Raw genomic sequence first — 19,090 nt, 5'->3', positions numbered from 1 at the left:
AGGAAAATTAGATACACAGACATGTTACCCCAGCAATTCCACATCCAGAAATCCTCCCTCCCCACTGCCCCAGCTGTATGAGTGCCCAAAGCATTATTATTCACATTAACAAAAGACTATAAATAGCGCGTGACTCCTAACGAGATGATGTAAACAAATCACCAAGTGTCTGTAATACAGAGCGTGGGTTGGCAGTCGCTGGAGAACCGAACTGTGAGAAACATCACGGTGGGGAAAGCTGCGGGACAAAGCAACGTGGTGGCTGTACACGCTAAGGAAAGAAACACCGAGTCTCTAGGACGCCATGAAATTGTTACTGGCTGGAGGAGCAGGGGGACCACCAAGGACGGTTTATCTCTAGTGTCTTAACCCTTTATAAAAGGGGGGTTCTTGGGCCGGCAGAGCGGCTCAACAGGTAAAGACGCTTGCTGCCAAATCTGATGGCTTCGGTTTGATCCCTGGGAACCCACACGGTAGAAAGAGAACACCAATTTCTGCAAGTTGCTCTTTGACTTCCAGACACACGCTGTGGCAGGTGCGGTGCGCCGCGCGCACACACACACACACTCACTTTTTTTTTTTATTAAAAAATGCTCTGATATCATTTTGTAATTTATAAATAATAGTAAGGAGGCAGTGAAAACACAGAGAAAGAAGATCTGGAAGAGAATTCATCATGGTTTCCACCAGAAAAAGGGCAACGGGGTCTGAAGCGATGGCTCTGTCTCGTTGCCTTTGTGGTGTTTGGCGCAGGCTTTTTTCTTACATAACTCCGCTGTCTGCGCTCCCTTCCTGATTAAAGCAGCTGCCCGCTGCACCGGAAGTCCAGGCGCAGCTCCGCTTTTCTCGGTCCTCTTTTGCTCCTCCACGCGCCGGCTCCGTTCTCTTACATAAGGACCCTGCTCACATGCACAGCTCAGAAGCTCAAAGCCCCAGATGACACCAGCCCCGCATCTCCTTTCACAGAATGAAAGCTAGGTGCTGGCAGCTGCTCTGGAAAGGGGACGAAGGACTTGATCCCAGGCCCCGCCCCTCCCGCCTGGGGTTTCCTGAGATAACCTGTAGGGGGGAGGTGGGGCGCTTGGCCTGCAAGGTCCCCGGCCAGAAGGATGCCAGCCAGGCTGCAAATTAATGATATCAGTGTAGCATCAACGAGGGGACAATAAACCCTGTCACTTGCCATTTGCCTCTGGGCTCAGCTTCAGCTCCCTACCCAGACAAAGGCTGTTCACAGACGCTCTGGCCAGCCAGGTTTTCCAGAGAGAAAGTGGCAACGCTGGGCCAAATTGGCCTCTAGTGGCTAATACACTGGGAATCACATCTAAGGACGCGGTGCCTTCCTGGAGGTGACTGAGAAGCTCTCCCAGGGCCCCAGGGAGAGCTCCTAAGGCTGAACAGAAGGCTACCGTCATACTGAGTGGGCGTTGGCCTTGAGGCAAGAATTTGGGATTTGGCCTGTCTCTTGTTTTGTGACTTGGCACCTGTGGAGAGCTTGAAAGCCTGAGAGTTGGGGACAGACAGGGTCTCGGCATCCAGGAAGAAAGGAGGGTATCCACCCCCTCCCCCACCACGGGTGTCTCCCGATCCTAGCTGTAGAAGCTGCAGGTTGTTCTTCCCTAGCAGCTGCCGCCTGTCGGTCTCCATGGCAACCAGGCCAAAAGACTGATTTGCCGGGGTCCCAGCTCTGGATCTTACCTTGGAGCTGGGTTTTCAACCTTCTAGAAGCCAGGCCCATAGCCACTCCCTGGAGCCTCTGTCAGCGGCCTCCCTGCCACAGTGTGGGGACTGCAGGCTCAGTGCCAGCCAGAAAGACACTCCCTGTATCTCCTCGGTATGCCTTCTCCTCAGGAAAGACAAAGAGCGAGGTCCTGCCGGTCGGTCACTCATTGCTGACACCCCCACCCCTCTCTCTCCGTGCTCGGGCTTACTGAGTGGGGGTCTGGAAGGACATATGGCTTAGGGAACCGGTCACAGGCCAGGAGGTCACTCAATGTCCCCCTGCTCCCCTCCCCTTTCCATTCATTCCCTCAGGCTCCTCTGTGTTCTTATTGGCCTAGAACTGGATCCAGAAGTCCCGCGGTGGCCTGTCTGGCTTTAGGAAGAGAAGACTTCAAAACAAATAAAACCCCACGAGACTGATTGTCACCTGCCCCAGATGCCATCGAAAGTCAGATAGGTGACAGAGACTCACAGATCTCTCCCTTGGATGATGTAATGTGTGTACGTGTGTCACGTTCCTCTGGGGCCATTTTTAAGCAGGCGGCTAGGTTTCCTTAGGAGTAACTTTGGACTCCTACTCTTTCTGCCTTCACCTCCCACATGCTGGGATCACAGGCATACAGTTCTTTCTAGACTTCACAGCTCCCTGGATACCTCAAGGAAGATGGATCTCCACCTAAAAGGCCTTCACCAACAGCCTGGTAGCCCGGGGTACACAACAAGATCCTGTCTCAAAACAAACAGGCCTCGTATCTATTCATCATAATTATTGTTTATTTAGATCTGCTCCCTCCTCCGTCTGATTTCCCAGGAGCCTGTGGGTATCCTCAGTCCCTAAGAAAATAACAGCGTCTGGTGCAGGGGCGGGAGTCTCTCGGTGCTTCTCCAGTGGGGCAGGAACAACTGAATGAGAAAAGGACGGAATCAGGCTGACGGCTCCGGCTGCCATCTTGGATGAAGATATCCAGAATCCAGCCTTGAGGTCATGGATGCCCACGACATTTCCAAACCATTTCTGACTTTTCCAGTTTTGTTTGCTTCTCACACACCCAAGAGATACAGAAAGAAAGGAAACCCCGTGCCCTGTAGTTGTCAAGCCCCCAGTGTGCCGGGAGGGACCCGCTCAAGGTCAGAGGGCAGCGAGTGCCGGGAAGCCCTGACTTCCGGGCTAGCCTGGGTGCATTTCTTCCTCTACCAGTTTCGAGTGCTCCTGCAAACATCTGACTCGAAGAGCAGGACATTAAAGAATCCTGTGGCTTTTGCCCGGAGCCATTTCTTTTCAGCGGAAAGCCAGGTCTCCAGGGAAGGAACAATCTAGAATCACGGACGCAAAGACTCGGAGCCTGCAGAGTTGTGATTTCCACCATGCTCTCCCCACTTGCTCTTTCTCTTTGGATGGGGGTGGGGTTGGGGGTAGAGGGTGACCTTGAACTGACAACCCTCCCACCTTAGTCTCTAGGTGCTGGGATCACACACATGCCACTACACCCGCTACCCACTTAATTAGGTTTTCTCTCCTCTGAGCCTCAGTGTCCTGAGCAGTGACGGGTGCCCACTTCACGGAGCTGTTATAGAATCTGTGGAGATCCAGGGTTAGAAGGGAGTGGTGCCCTGTTAAGTGTCCTATGCGTGCCAGGGAACATTCACACTGTGGGGAGGAAAAGCTCCAGGGTCTACACCCCACCCCCACCCCTGATTGCCAGCCGAGGGAGCGCAGAGTTTGCTTCAGCCTAAACCAGCAAGGAGCTGTGCCTGTGCTCACGGATCGGGTCCAGCTTACAGATCCAGCAGCTCTGGCCAACAGCTCCTCCCCACACACTCTTCGGCCATTTTTCTACATAGTCTCCCTCGGGAGGTTGGTGGGGCACGTGATTCAAAGCGTGGACCCCAGCAGTCTTAATTGTGCCAGTAGGAGATGAAGGTAAGGGTTGGCTCCGCAGGGCCTGAGGGTCGATGACATTTCTCAAGTCCCCAGAAAAGCCACTTTCAGTTAGCACTGAGGGTATTATTTTTGTTTGTTTGATTGTTTGTTTTTTGTTTTTTGGATTTGTTTTTTTCCGAGACAGGGTTTCTCTGTGTAGCCCTAGCTGTCCTGGAACTCAGAAATCTGCCTCTGCTTCCCAGAGTGCTGGGATTACAGGTGTGAGCCACCACCGCCCGGCTAGCACTGAGTTTTATCTGGCCTTGTGGAGGATAAAACAAAACCCCTGACTGCTGTGAAGGTTTGCACCCCTCCCTGGAACTGGCTGGTAGTGACCGTGTTTGTGCTTCCTTTTATGCTCTCATTATCTAAAGCAGAGAGTTTAGTCTCCGGTCTCACCTAATTAGCTTCTCCAGCAGACAGGAAGACGTATTCCCGAGCTTCAGACCACGTGGTCCCTCTAGCTGGCACTACTGCCAATAAGCTGTGAGTACCATGCGCCCTCACTTACCCTAGCCACAAGCCAGTGTGAGGATCCTGTCTTATTCACATCCACTCTCTACTGGCTGGCCCAGGGTTGACACACTATAGGCATTTACTAGGTACATGACTACTGTTTAGTGTGTCCCGTGTTAGACACTTTTAGACATGGTCTCATGTATTGAAGGCTAGCCTTGAACTCACTATGTAGCTGATGATGGCCTCTATCTCCTAAGAGCTGGGTTACAGGTATGTACTGCTGTGCTGCCGTGGGGGTGAGACCCAGGGTTTTGAGCGTGCCAGGCTTCATTTAAGCTTTTTGATAACTCTGAAGGGCAAAAACGGGCTGTTTAGAGCTCTAGCCCTGGGCTAGGCCTTCACCCTAGAACTAGGAAGTAGAGGCCTTTCCATGTTATAGATGGGGACACCAGCTCAGAAAGACAAAGTGACAGATTCAGGTGTCCAGCAGACAACAGGTCCAGCACTGGCCAAGGGCTGAGTCTCTTTGGAGGCCGTCCGCTGGCTGTTCCCCATAGCTGGCCACTGCTATCTGCTTCCAAGGCCGAACGCAGCTCAGGCTGAGGCACAGGGCGCTTGGCACTCTGTCCTGACTCTTGGATTCTCGCTGTTTGTCTAGTCTTCCTGACTTCCCTCAGTGTCCCAAGCGCAGAGAAGAAAGTTCATCATTCTCTCTGCTGTCTTTCCTTGTCGACAATGTCTGCAGGAGCAGGGTTTGGGGACTTCTGTTCACAGGTGAGCCGCCATGGCTAACGGAAGAGGGAGAATTCATAATGATTAAAATAAGGAGGCAGTTGAAAGACACCTCTGGCCCTGGCTGTCCTCAGGGGAGCCTGGTGCCCTAATGTGGCCCTGGCCTGATGACTCCCTCAGTGTGTGTGTGAGTGTGTGTGTGTGTGTGTGTGTGTGTGTGTGTGTGTGAGAGAGAGAGAGAGAGAGAGAGAGAGAGAGAGAGAGAGAGAGTTGAGGGGGAGCTCATTTGCTTATGAAATGAAGACACTGATGCTGACCATTCTGGGGACAGGCATGGGAGGGAGAGGGAGGGGGTGTAAAGAGAAGGGGTTTGTGGGAGGACAGAGGGCTAGGACAGGAGATTAGAGATGAAAAAGTAAGAACTTCAGCCTGACCATAAAACTCAGGTCTTTACAGTTGCTGTGAAAGCACCTTACCATGAGTCACCTTCTCACCCCGTCCCACCTCTGACTTTTTGTTTGTTTGTTTGGGACAGAGTCTCATTAGGCAGCCTTTGCTGATCTTGAGTTCACAGTGGTCTATCTGCCTCTGCCTCCCAAATGTTGGGACTTAAGGCCTAGGAATCTCTGTCAATGCACAAGCAGGAAACTGTTGTTGGAGGACTTGCCATGTGCTCATTTTCTTCTTTCAAAGGGAGAGAGCCTGGGGTGTGGGGGATGCGGGAATTTACTGTCGAAACTCTGAAGGCTCCCATCTGTCACCCAGGAATGAAAAATGTGAGGAGGAGGAGGAGGAGGAGGGAGGGAGGGGAGGGGGAGGAGGACGAGAAGAAGGGGAAGAGGAGGGGAGGGCAGGGGTAAGTGGAGGAGGAGGAGGAAGAGGAAGAGGAAGAAGGAGGAGAGAGAGAGAGAGAGAAAGAGAGAGAGAGAGAGAGAGAGAGAGAGAGAGAGAGAGAGGTTTGTGAAGGATGGCCGCTCTGTGTGTGGGAGTGTGGGAGACTTTCTTTCTTCCCTTGGAAGACAGACAGGTCATGCGGGGTTAGGGAGGGTCCTTTATCACTTGTTCCTTTAGGCCCCGGCATGGATTGCTGAAGCAGATGCTATCATCTAAAGATTCATGGACTGAGCCAAGATAAAAATGGTATTTAGCAAAAGAGAGAAAAATGAATTCAATTCCCAGCCCCGCTCTGAGTTAGACGCAGCCGTGGGCAGACTAGCAATGAGAGCCTTATTTTAAGCAAGCGGTGGAGAGATGAAAATAGATCAAGTGTTGAAGCAATCCGGGGTTTTTGCAATCGGTGGATTTAAGACCACTCCTTTATTAGTCAAGGAGGAGAAAGGACTACGGTCTTCAAAAATGAGCCCTGGGGACAATGGCATGGCTTGCGAGCAAAGGGACTTGCTGCCAAGCGTGACAGCCGGAGTTCAGTCCCTGGCACCTCCATGACAGAAGGAGAGAACTTACTCCCCCAAGTCATCCTCCGACCTACATGTTCAGGCCACGGCACCAACACGCCCACATAGATAAATAAATATACTTAACTTAAAACAAGCTGGCTGGCGGTGGCGCATGCCTTTAATCCCAGCACTCGGGAGACTGAGGCAGCCATTTCTGTGAGTTCAAGGCCAGCCTGGTCTATAGAGAGAGTTCCATGACAGCCAAGGCTATACAGAGAAACCCTATTTCAAAAAACAAAACAAGACAACAACAACAATAACAGTAGAAAGAAGCCAAAACAAAACAAATAGTGCAGGGGCAGGATTTGAACACAGGTCTGACTAACACCAAAACCCAGGCTTTCTCTGTACCATAGAGATTGGCTTAATTGTTACATCATAGCAAGGCTTCCCTGATGGATTCAGCACACAGTGCTCCAGCCCCAGCCCTCAGTGTACCTGCCCCTCCTTTAGTTCTGTTATGTCCTTGGATGTGGTGGATTCTTTGACTATTTGTGTTTGGAGACAAGGCCTCATTCTGTAGCCCAGATTGTCCTCAAACTCCAGTCATCCATCCTCAACCTTCCAAGTATTGCTGTTGTGGTTTGAGTAAAAATGGCACACATAGACTCATATATTTGAAAACTTAGTCACCAAGGAGTGGGGCTACTCAGAAAGATGAGGAGGCATGGCCTTGTAGGAGGAACTATAACTTTATTTTTTTCAAAGCCTGTTTTAAATGATGGCTGTTAAATGCTTTTACCTCCCTTTGGCCCACCACCCTCCAGAGGCAGTGGGAAAGAAAAGATGGAGGTCAGGGGAGATGAGTGGACCTGCTTAGAAAGGTTCTTTGGAGCAAGTCCCATCTGTGCTGTCTGAAAATCAGCAGTTCAGTTCACAGGTCAGCAGGGGCAGCCTGATCCACTCAAAAACACTTCACGGATACACCAGCAGTCTAGTTTGGTAGAGGCAGGATAGCAAACACGAATCAGCAGCGGTGGCATTACCTAGCAGAGACAGCCAGGCCTCAGCCTCGGCTCGAGTCAGCAGGAGGGACCCAGAGGCATCTCTGGTAAGAGGTAAGAGAAGTTCTCAGCTGTGCCTCTCTCAGAGGAGCGAAGATCAGTGAAGACTGGAGACCCACAAGCCTCGCACAGCTAGCTATACCAGCAAGCCAAGCCCTGTCTCAGCCCCTGTCCGTCAAATCCTGTTTACACAGTCCAGACATCACATGCCCACCATGGGTCTCACTTCACCACGTGTGTCTGTCTCAACTGACATCACTCTGCCAGTCAGCCCGATCCAAGCAGGCAGCAAGAAACTGCAGCACACCACCAGAAATGTCTTGCCATTTCTCTCTCTGTGGAGTCCCGACAAATGCAGCTCAACTATGCACTGTAAGGCGCACCAATACATGCATGTTGATAGCAAAGGGTCCTTCATCACGTGTCCTTTCACGTGCTTGCTTTAGCAGAACGTCCTCTCTCCTGTGTCTGCTTCAGGGAAACATTCCTTCACAAGTCTGCCTTAGCCTTTCACCTGTGTTCACTTCAGCAAAACATTTCTTCATGTGTTTGCTCCAGCAAAACACCATCCCACACAACTGACTCTCCAAAGAACCCTTCTTAAGTTTCCACTTCAAGACTTCAAGGAAGAGTGTCACCGGTGGTGGGCTTTTATTCTTCAGAAGCTCCAGGTAGGCCTAGTGTCTCTCTCCCTTCCTACTGCCTGTGGATCCGGATGTAAAACTCGCAGCTCCTTCTTCAGCACCATGTCTGCCTGCGTGCTGCCATACTCCCCGCCGTGACAACGGACTAAACCTCTGAAACTTGTAAGCAAGTTCCAATTACGAGCCTCTGTCTCTTCACAGCAATAGAACAGTGACTAAGATAATGGGGATCACTGGTGCGCACCGCTTTTGATAAATAACAATCCAAGAACCTCTAGGGAGCCTGTGGGTTCTAGACTCTGTGGAAATGGAAGGAAGACCAGGTGCAAGGCACCTTGGGAAGGAAGGGTGTCTACGGAAGGTGGCATCCAGACCATAGAACATGAGATGGGGCAGGAGATACTCACTCACAAGGTAATTTCAGCATGGACAGGGCCAAGCGAACAAGGAAAGGAAGCAAGAGACTGGAGTTTGTGCCTGCCTCACCCTCTAGGCAGAACCATTCCACAGTGCCATAGGGCGTAGGTTGCCTGTGTTTCTTCTGCCCCTTCATCCAGAAAGACCAAAGGATAAGGAAGGTTTGCCCACAGCACAAACACTGACTAGTCCAGGCAAGAGATTTTCAGTCACTTTAGGGAGATGTCTCCTCAGCTTGCCCAGGCATTGCCTCAGTGGGGATTAGATGGGAATCACACTTAGAAAAGCCCAGTTCCTGCCAAAGCCTGGCATGGTGGGTGGTGGAGAGTGGGAAGGTGGCAAGCACTCCCCACTAGCAAACAGAAATCTCCTCTTACAACTCTGGTAAACACTGTAAACTCCCTAGATAATACACGTTTGACCAGGTCCTGTTTTGCACGCAGTTCTGTGAGCATGATTGATCTTTTAGAACCTACTGAACTGAGCTTTGGGTCCAAGTGCTAGGAGACAGGCTAAAAAGCTTTATTGCTAAATGATCCCATGCCTGAAGGAACAGTGTGTTTATGGAACAGGAGTTAACAAACCACAGAAGCCCAGAAATAGTAACAGATCAATCTAGGATGCCCCTTTCAGGCACTGCAGAGGGACTGGTACCCTGACCCCCAATCCCCTGTATCTGTCTCTGGCAGCAATGGCTCGGGACAACCACGAACATATTTAGTAGTGTTTGCCAGATGTCTTCCCCTTTTCCTTTTGTGTGTATATATGTGTGCATGTTTGTGCATGTGCTGGTGCATGTGGACACACATGCATGAGTCGGTGGAGGTCAGAGGTCATCTTTGGATGTTCCTCGGACACCACCTACCTTGTGTTCTGAGATGGGGGTCTTTGCATCAGCCAGAAACTTGCCAAGGAGGCCAGGATAACTGGGCAGGGATCCTGTCTCCATCTCCAGGCTGGGATTACAAGCGAGCAACTGCCGACACACTCAGCTTTTTTATAGGGGAGATAGGGAGAGGGGTAGGGGTGGGGGTAGGGTGGAATTCAGCTTGCATAGCAAGCACTTCTCTGAGTGAGCCATCTCCATCTCCCGAGCAGCCCCTGATGTCTTTTTCTCTTTTGCTGCATTGATCTTCAGACCCAGGGCTGCAGTCATCCATCTGGATAAGTACTCTGACTTGAGCTACACCCTCAGTCCCATTGGTCTGATGGCTGTAACTTAATGTTAATGCTACTTAAAGCCCCTTGCTTCATATTGCCAACCAATCTTCCCACAGCTCCACCGGAGAAGAGCAGAGAGAAGAGGACGCTCTGACTGGGCTCAGGGCTTCTTTCTGGTCTCCACGCTACCAACCCAGTTTTTAAGTAAACTAGTGTTCTGGCTTTGTAGGACCATCTAGGGGTGTGGCTAAACCCTCTTCTTTTCAGGTATAGGGATCAATTTGTTTACGCCTACAAGCCTTCTTGGGATGTAGCCAGTAAATTCCAATATGCTGAGATTGAGATTTCATTTCTTATTGAATTCCTTTGAAATCTCTCTCCTGGGACTCTTGTGGAAGGGTGGGAGGGAGTAATTAGAAGCTGCAGTGTCTACATGTATATATGAAAGATAACACACACACAGAGAGAGAGAGAGAGAGAGAGACAGAGACAGAGAGACAGAGACAGAGACAGACAGAGACAGAGAGAGACAGAGAGAGGCAGAGAGACAGAGAGAGAATATTTTCAGGGATGGGGTACAGTCCCGGAGATTTACACTGGAGCCCTTGCACATGTTAGTCAGGACCCTTTATCTCTGGACCCATCCCCAGCCACCCCATAAGTGGCCCAGGCTGGACTTGAACCTGGAATCCTTCTGTCTCAGGCTCCCAAGCAGCTGAGATGCTCCAGGCCTGTGCCGCTAAAGCCAGCTTCACTACAGCATTTTATTTCAGTTTAATATACTTTTCCTTTATGTGAACATGTGTGTGACCACTTGTCTGCATGTGCACCATGTATGTGCAAGTGCAGGCAGAGTCCAGACGCAGGCATCAGAACTCCTGGTGCTGGAGCCATACAGAGCTGAGAGCAGCCCACTGTGGGTGCCGGGAACTGAACCCAGGTCCCCTGCAAGAGCAGCAAATACTACTAACCCCTGAGCTGTCAACACAAACCCAGCTTTCTTTGTTTCCTTTGGTATCCCAGGTTTGCCAAGAAGTCACCATGTACCCCAGGCTGGCCTTTAACTTTGAGACTCCTCCCATCCTGGTCTCTTACATGCTAGGTGTGTGTGTATGTGTGTGTGTGTGTGTGTGTGTGTGTGTATGTAAGCCACCATGCCTAGGTTGTTTTAAATTTTTCTGTAGTAAGCCTGTTATGACAGAGTGTCCTCCCTTAAGATCCTCACACGAGGCTAGAGGTGTAGCTGGTTGAGGGGGGCCTTGCCTAGCATGCTTGGCCCTCTGAGTTTGGTCCACAGTACTGTGTAAATTGGGTAAGGTAGTGCTCAGGGGGTAGACACAGGGGGATCAAAGTCATTCTTGGCTATATAACTAGTTCAAGACCAGCCTGGGCTACATGAGACCCTGCCTCAGAACAACAAACAAACAAGCACATGTTGAAACTGTAAACTCATATGATATGGCAATTAGGGGTGGGGCTTTGGGGAGCAGTTTGGTGAAGACAAGATCATGGGTGCAGACCCCATGATTAGTGTCCTTGTAGGAAGAGGAAGGGTAGGAGGTGTAACTCAGAGGGAGACCACCTGAAGAAAAAGCTAATCCTTCCTTCCACCATGCAACAGATAGCAAACGGCAGGAAGATGCAGCCATCCAAACTGGCTAACCCACTAGGAGCCAACTCGACTAGTATCATTTTGTGGGAGGTTTGTTTGTTGTTTGTTTTATTTTTGGTTTTTCAAACAGGGTTTCTCTGTGTAGCCCTAGCTGTCCTAGAACTTGCTTTTGTAGACCAGGCTGGCCTCGAACTCAGAGATCCACCTTACCTCTGCCTCCCAATGCTGGGATCAGAGGTGTGCTCCACCACACTGGGCTTCAACCAGGCTTGAGTTTGGCCTTCCCAGGCTTGCCAGCCTTGGCAGGCAGTGGCTGTTTCTGCCTCCTGGCCTGTGCTATTATGTTACCGCAGCCAGAGCGGAAAGGAGGGCAGCTGTTTGTCACAAGGAAGAGGTGGGGTGGGTGCTGTAAAATGCAAGAGGGGAACAAGCGGGGACAAGATAAATTAAAACCCCAAACAAGAAAAAATAGGACCGTCAGGAAGCAGTGATGCAAAACGGAGAAGACATGGCTCCCTGGGGCTTTCTACAAGGACCTGGGGGACTCTGGTGTGTCTCCCAAAGCAGCTTAGGGAGGGGACTTCCAAGCTCTGCACCTCCAGGCTGACCTAGTGAGCACAAAGGTGGGACCACTCCCCACCTCCAGATGTTTTTCAAAAAGGGAGTCCGACGGTCTCTACCCTCATCGCCCAGATCTGCAGCCCAGGGAGAAAAGGAATGTGGTGTGTGGGAGACAAGAGATGGGCAGAGCATTGGCTTGGCTGCAGATGAGGGTAGAGTCAGTCTGGAATCCCCCAGGCTCAAGGAGACAGTGTGCTATCAGATAAGAGTCTGGGAGTTATCACCTGAGTACCAGTTGAACTGTGCCTCACAGAAGGGCAGCTTGGGAAAGTCACAGGACACAGGGGATGTTTTGATACCGGAGGATCTTTTTGCTGAATAGAATAGAAATCAGATTGTTTCTGCGAGACCTAGCCGCCAGCCCGCACTTGCTTTCTGATGCTCACCCAGCCCCGACTACCATCCTACGGTCGCTGACCTTCATTTTGTCCTCGACGGTCACTGGGCCTCTGATCCCCTCTCCACTGTGGATGCTCCTGACTCCCAGCGCTGAGAGCTGCCGTAGGCTGAGGTTCAGAGCAGAATTGGGGGCATCGCCCTGCAGGTATTACTTCACAGTAACGGTTAAAATCATAATAATCTGCTGACTGGAGAGAGGGTTTGCTGCTCTTGCCAAGGACCTGGGTTCAATTCCCATCTTTATGTCAAAATGCAGGAGAATCTGATATTTTTATTCAGGGCTCGTAGGGTTCCTGTACATCTAGCCAACCTACATAGACTCATAAGTAAAGACAATAAAAATAAAATCGTAAAAATAATGCAAGTCTGTATCAATATCTGGTCTTTAGAATACATGTCCTGGGCTGCAGAGATGGCTCTGCGGTTAAGAGCACTGATTGCTCTTCCAGAGGTCCTGAGTTCAAATCCCAGCAATCATGGTCATCTGCAATGGAATCCGATGCCCTCTTCTGGTGTGTCTGAAGACAGGTACAGTGTACGCCTATATATAAAATAAATAAATCTTAAAAATAAATATCCTTAGCCTGGTGATGGTGGCACACACTTTTAATCCCAACATTCAGGAGGCAGAGGCAGGCAGATATCTGAGTTTGAGACCAGTCAGATCTACCTAGCTAGTTACAGGACAGCCAGGGCTACACAAAGAAACCCAATCTTGAAAAATAAAATGCTGTCACATAATTCAAAGGCGTGTCAATATGTCCACAAATGAATGTCGGCTATAAAGTATGGAAGGGCATAGAAGGTGTTAAACATTCTGGAAGCTTCTACGTGAAGTGAGGGATTTAGACAAGCCTCCAGGTGAAGGGGCCAGGTCTTAGAAGGGAACCCCTAGGAACGGAGCACCCGCCAGACTGTCCTGCCTTCCTTTGTGACCTGGCTTACAAAAACAGCACAATGTGGCATAAGGGGTGGGCAATGGCAGGCATAGCCAGTCTCAGGTCCCACCTCCTGTCCCAGGGACAAGTCTAAGAGGGAGGCACATGGTCCAAGCAGCATCTGCTTACATCTCCATGGGTCCAATAAGCTGGCCCCAGGCAGAGAGCATAGCCAAGGTCCTCCTCTACTATTGCAGTCCAGAAGATGCTGGGTGCTTGGGATGCTGGCTAGGATCTTACCTCCATGCAGTGAGCCAACAGCCGTACTCAGGATTTCCTGTGCCAATAAGTCCACTTTCTGCTTAGACTAGATTGAGTCTCTATTTTGTCGTGACTAACAGGCCCTTAACACTATCTTCTGTTCCTTGAGTTCTGCGCATACAGGGATCCCCAAGGGATCCCCGCTTCATACTGACAGTTCACACTCATCTATCCACAGTCCCTAATTACACCTTCCACTCTGGAAAGGGAACCCCTGTGCTCTAAGGAAAAATGTACACAGCCTCCTTCCATGCTAACCAAACACACCTTATTCGCTGTTACGGTTCGAATGTAAAATGTCCCCCCTGCAGTCTCCTGTGTTTGACAGTTTGGTTCCTAGCTACTTGGTTCCTAGTCTTCAGTGTTTGGAGGAGTTGTGAGAACTTCTGGATGTATGGCCTAGCTGGTGGGAGTGGATCCCTGGGGGGGGGGGGAGGGCTTTGCAGGTGACACCTACTGCCAGTGCAGGCTCAAGCTCTCTCTTACTGCCAGATCCACCCCAGGGGTGAAGGAGCCATGCTGAACCACGCCCCCAGCCATCACACCCTCCCTACCATGAAGGACTTCTGCTGTCAGCTGGCAAGTCGGGGTGGAGAGCTGATGGCTCCTCTGACCCCAGTGCTCTGGGACATAGTCCTGCTCGAGCACTGTGTCCCCTGCTTTCCATCGGCCATCCCATTTGTGCTGGGTGTGACGCTTTCCCACAAAGTGAACATGACTTCATTCACTTGCCAGCCCTTGCCTGTCCCTTCCGCCCTCTGCTCAGCGCCATCCTGGTGTGATCAGGGCATCAAGGTTCTAAGCCCACAGCTGCGCTGCCGAACCTTCGTGACGAAGCCTCTCGTACTTTTCATTCTTTCTAGTTCCTCCTTTTGTGTACACAGGTGTGCATATGCATGTTTTTTGCATCCATGTGGATGCTCATATGCGCAAAGGTGGAGGCTCAAGATCGAAGCCAGGGCTTGACTGGTCTTCATTGAGGCAGGCTCTCTCAATCAAACCCAGAGCTCACTGATGTAGCCCCCCTTGGCAGTTAGATCAAAGGATCCCACATCTCTGCCCTCCAAGGCTGGAACTGCAGGCAGTTGCCACACCTCACCAGCGTTTACGTGGGTTTCTGGAGCTCTGAACTCCAGACCACAGGCTTCTGCAGCAAATGCTTTAACCTCCGAGGTACCTCCCCAGCCCTGATTCCTTATTATTAATTAATTGTTAATTAATTAATTTTATAAAACAGGTCAGGATTAGCAAGTGAACACTATATTCCCTTTAAGTTCTGCCAGATTGAGTCAGACAGTATTCCAGGTTGGAGAGAGGACACAGCAGATAGATCCCATGTGACTGCACCCAGCATCGGCCCACAGAGAGGCACAGGCGCCAGGAGATGAGGCTGGGTGTCCATAACATTAGTCACTGTCTGTGTCCCCTTCCCAGGAGGCCCGAGGGGCAAGGCTCCAATTATGCCAAACTGATGAGGGACTTGAGGATGATGTAAGGGCCAGAGAGTCGATGTCAGAGCCAAAGTGGGAGATCAGAACCACTCTGCCCCGAGGAAAGCCAGGAAGGGCCAGGTCTCCAGTGAGTAGGAGCCAGGTGGCACGGTGACAACGCAAGTCCAAGACTCAGGGTGTCCTGGCTGTCCACGGAAACGAGAGACAAGCAGTGTGGCCTCTGACTTCTCTAATCTCCAATTTCCACATCCAAAAAGTTCAGGTGTATGTGTGTATGTGTATGCATATGTGTTTGTATGTGTGTGTTTATGTGTATGTATATGTGTTTGTATGTGTGTATGTATATGTTTGTATGTGTGTGTGTGTGCAAATGTGTGTGTGTGTGTGTGTGTGTGTGTGTGTGATCCAAACAATGTATACAAAGAAATGTATTCAATGCTGGCAGTGGTGGCAGACATTTTTAATCACAGCAGGTGGGAGGTAAAGGCAAGAGGATCAGGAGTGGCTAGCCTCAGCAACATAGGAAGTCTGAAGATAGCCTGGGCTACAAGAGCCTGACACTGTCTCAGAAAAAAAAGGGAGGGGGATCGACAGCCTGGGCTAGTGAGACAGCTCAATTACTACAGCTCTTGCTTTTTCAGTATGGGGACCTGAGTTTGATCCCAGAAACCATGTAATACATAAGTAAGGTGAGGTGTGGTGGCCGACTTTCATCCCCGTGCTGAGGAGGTGGAAACAGGCAGATCTGGGACTCACTGCGTCCAGCCAGGCCCGCTTGGCCAGCTCTAGGCCATTGAGAGACCCCAACTAAAACCAAAACTCGACATGACATTGTCCTCTGGCTGCTACACACACACACACACACACACCACTACTTACATTTTTAAAATCCTTAAAAATATATGTATCTGCATACCCACACACAAAAAACATTTGTGAATATTAGAGAAATACCCAGGCATGGCGGTGCCCCTGCGTAGCCCTCCCTGCTCAGAGCCTGTTGCGGGGACCCAAAGAATTCGTGAATCCTGAACAAGCAGGGCTGCATAGCAACCCCAAGCTTGATAATTACATTTCTGTTGCTGCTGTTATGAAACACCATAACCAGCTTAAGGAAAGGCAGGTTATTTTGGTTTAAGGCCCAGAGGGATAAGAGTCCTTTTTGGCAAGTCAGAGGCCTGGCAGCAGGTCAGAGGCACGGCAGCAGGTCGCAGGTACAGGGCAAGAGGTCACATCTCATATTCTTAGCTCTGGGGGTAAAGACCAGCAGATCCCTGGACTCACTGGCCTCTCAGACTAGACTGCTTGTCAAGTCTCAGGATAATGAGGAACCCTGTGTGTGGGGGGGGACAAGGAAGGGGGGAGAGGGAGAGAGGGAGAGAAGAGGGGGAGAGAGAAAAAGAAGAGATAAACAGAAAGGAGGGAGAGAAGAGAAAAGGAGGGATGGAGGGAGGGAGAAAGAAGGGAAGGAAAGAAAGAGAAAGGAAGGGCAGATATTTAGATGGTATCCGTGGAAAGACACAAAATGCGGTCTCTGTCTTCCTGTCTCTGTCTCTCTCTGTCTCACCTGTCTGTCTCTCTCTCTCTTTCCTCTCTCTCTCTCTCTCTCTCTCTCTCTCTCTCTCTCTCTCTCTCTTCCTGGTGTTCAGGTTCTGACTGGCAGTGAAGACACTGGTGGCCTGTGGGTGGAGGCTGTGGCTACAGCAGCAGACCATCTCCGGCTTAAGACGCCTCCTGCGTGACTTTCATCTGTTTTCTCCACACCGGCTATAACATCCTGAAGAGGTCACACCTTTCTGTGGACATTCATGTTCCTTTACATGTTATTTCTTCTGCCTCATCTACTAGAACACACTGTTTATCTTCAACACTGTGGTGGCCAGGCCCCAAGATGCTCCCACCAGAACCTACTCCGTAGCCGTAGCCATGATCTTGTTCACCAAAACCATGTAGGGCCCATCTCCGCAGTGTGTGCTACGGGGAGACACATTACAGAGTGACAGCGGAGACCTACTTGGTGCTCGGCAAGGAAGGGCACTTGTCACCAAGACGAATGACCTGAGTCTCCTTCCAGAAACCCGCGTGTTGAAGAGAGAGAGAACCAACTCCCAAGGAACCTGCCCTCTGACCTCCACAAGCCACCGTCCCATGCAATGAATGAAAAATAAAATAAAAGATGTCAACGCGCCGGAGAGATGGCTCAGCAGTGAAGAACGTGTACTGTTATTCCAGAGGACTCCTCTTCCATTTCCGGGCACCCATGTGAGGTGACTCAATTACCTCTTGTCCCAGCCCCAGGAAATCAGCTGCCTGTTTCTGGCTTCTGTAGGCACCTGCATGCATGTGGCATTCATACTAATTTGGATGTTCACACATACACATGCATAACGACAATAAAAAAAATAACATTTGAAAAAGAGTACGGGGGTGGGGGGACTGGAGAGATGACTCAGCAGTTAAGAGCAATGACTGCTCTTCCAAAGGTCCTGAGTTCAAATCCCAGCGACCACATGGTGGCTCACAACCATCCATAATGAGATGCGATGCCCTCTTCTGGAGTGTCTGAAGACAGTGTACCTACATATAATAAATAAATAAATAAATAATAGGGTGGCTCGCATTTTACTCCCCTGGAAATCCTGGATCCCCCATTGTTTTCTCTCTTCCATCGCTTTGGGGGAGCCAGGAGCTAAGACTGGACACTCCTCATGAGATGCAGGCCTTGTAATGACACCGACAGACAGGTATAATCATGAAGGCCCCTTGGCTCAGCCTCACGGGAGATGCCAGTCAGAACAATCCAGCTATGGTACTCCAGGGTCCCAGTCCCAGGGCCATTGAGAAGGTGAAAGAACACTCTTAAATTTGGGGACAATTGGTTATACGTTGATGGATAATAAACACACTAAGTGTATTCAAATAGATGGCACTCGTTTTGTTTTGGGGGCAGGGTTCCATGTAGCACAGGCTGGTCTTGAACTTACTATGTAGCTCCCTTGGTTTCTTTTCCTGTTTCTGTGCTACAGCACCCCAAGAAAAGCAGCATGAGGGAGAAGGAGTTTATCTTGGCCCAAGTATAGTCCGTGGTGATGGGCAGCAGGAGACGCAGGAGTTTGAAGCAGATGCTCACACTGCGTCCAGCATTAGGAAGCAAGGAGGGAGGGAGGGATGACAAGATTCCAGCCAGCATCCTTTCTAGACTCAGAGGGTCCAGGGTCCAGCCAGGGAATGGCCTTGCCCACAGCAGGAGAGTCTTCCCGTTCCAATCAGTGTAATAATGATAACTAATGATTCTAGACCTGGTTAAGTTGATAGTGAGCACTAACTATGACAGAAGCTGAGAATCATCTTGAACTGGACCTCCTGCCTCTTCCTTTTGTGTGCTGGGATCACACCAGGCTTGGCTCCTGCGCTCAGTACCTGAAGCTCTCTAAGCTCTCCTCTCTGCTAAGCTGAGACTGGTCACCTGTGTCACCTCTGGGCAGTGTAGGTCCCCAATGACAGCCCTCACCCCAGCAGGCTTACCTGTGGATTTGCCCTCCTAAGCCTTTAGATTCAGTTCCGTGAGCGGAGGCCCGGCCACAGTGCAGGGATCGCTGTTAACTCTCCAGACCTTGGAGGCCAGGCTTCTTCCTTACACAAAGGCTCCAAGGTACAATTACTGAAAATTATGGTGTCATGGTGAATGGGAAGTGTGTGTGTGTGTGTGTGTGTGTGTGTGTGTGTGTGTGTGTGTGACTGAGAACAAAACCTGGGCAGCCATGAGTGTCTCTAAAGTATGTGTGTGGTCTGTACTGTGTAAGCTAGAACATCGAGGGCCTGCTTGTTCTCAGAGACCTGGGGGAAAGCAAACCAAAGCCCAACCAACTGAGCCAAACGCCTAATCCGAGATTTTAACCCAAGTTTATATCTACGACCCCTGGTTTGGACAAAATCAGCCAATTTTTCTTCCAATTCTAAAATGTCATCGTTCTGAGTTCTAGGACTTCCTCTTACTCCCTAAAATGAGGCCACTGGCCTAAGTCACTGCAGGGGGCCTGACCTTGCTGAGTGTCTGCATATGCCATCCATCTGGGCCCACCCACCTCAGATCCTCGGGGACCATCATCTCCAGAACCCCAAATGACTCCTCAGCATCTCTGCTCACAGTTCCCAAGGGAGTCTGATGTGCATCTAGGGCAAACTACTCAGAACTGAGATCACTAATTTCCAAGGAAGTTTCCCTCAGCTAATGGCTCTGCAGATTACGGAGACACTCCTATTCTACCCGGTGGGTGGATGGATGGATGGATGG

The sequence above is a fragment of the Apodemus sylvaticus genome, chromosome 3 (assembly GCF_947179515.1).
Source record: "Apodemus sylvaticus chromosome 3, mApoSyl1.1, whole genome shotgun sequence".
Classification (NCBI taxonomy): domain Eukaryota; kingdom Metazoa; phylum Chordata; class Mammalia; order Rodentia; family Muridae; genus Apodemus; species Apodemus sylvaticus.
This window is presented reverse-complemented; position numbering follows the sequence as displayed.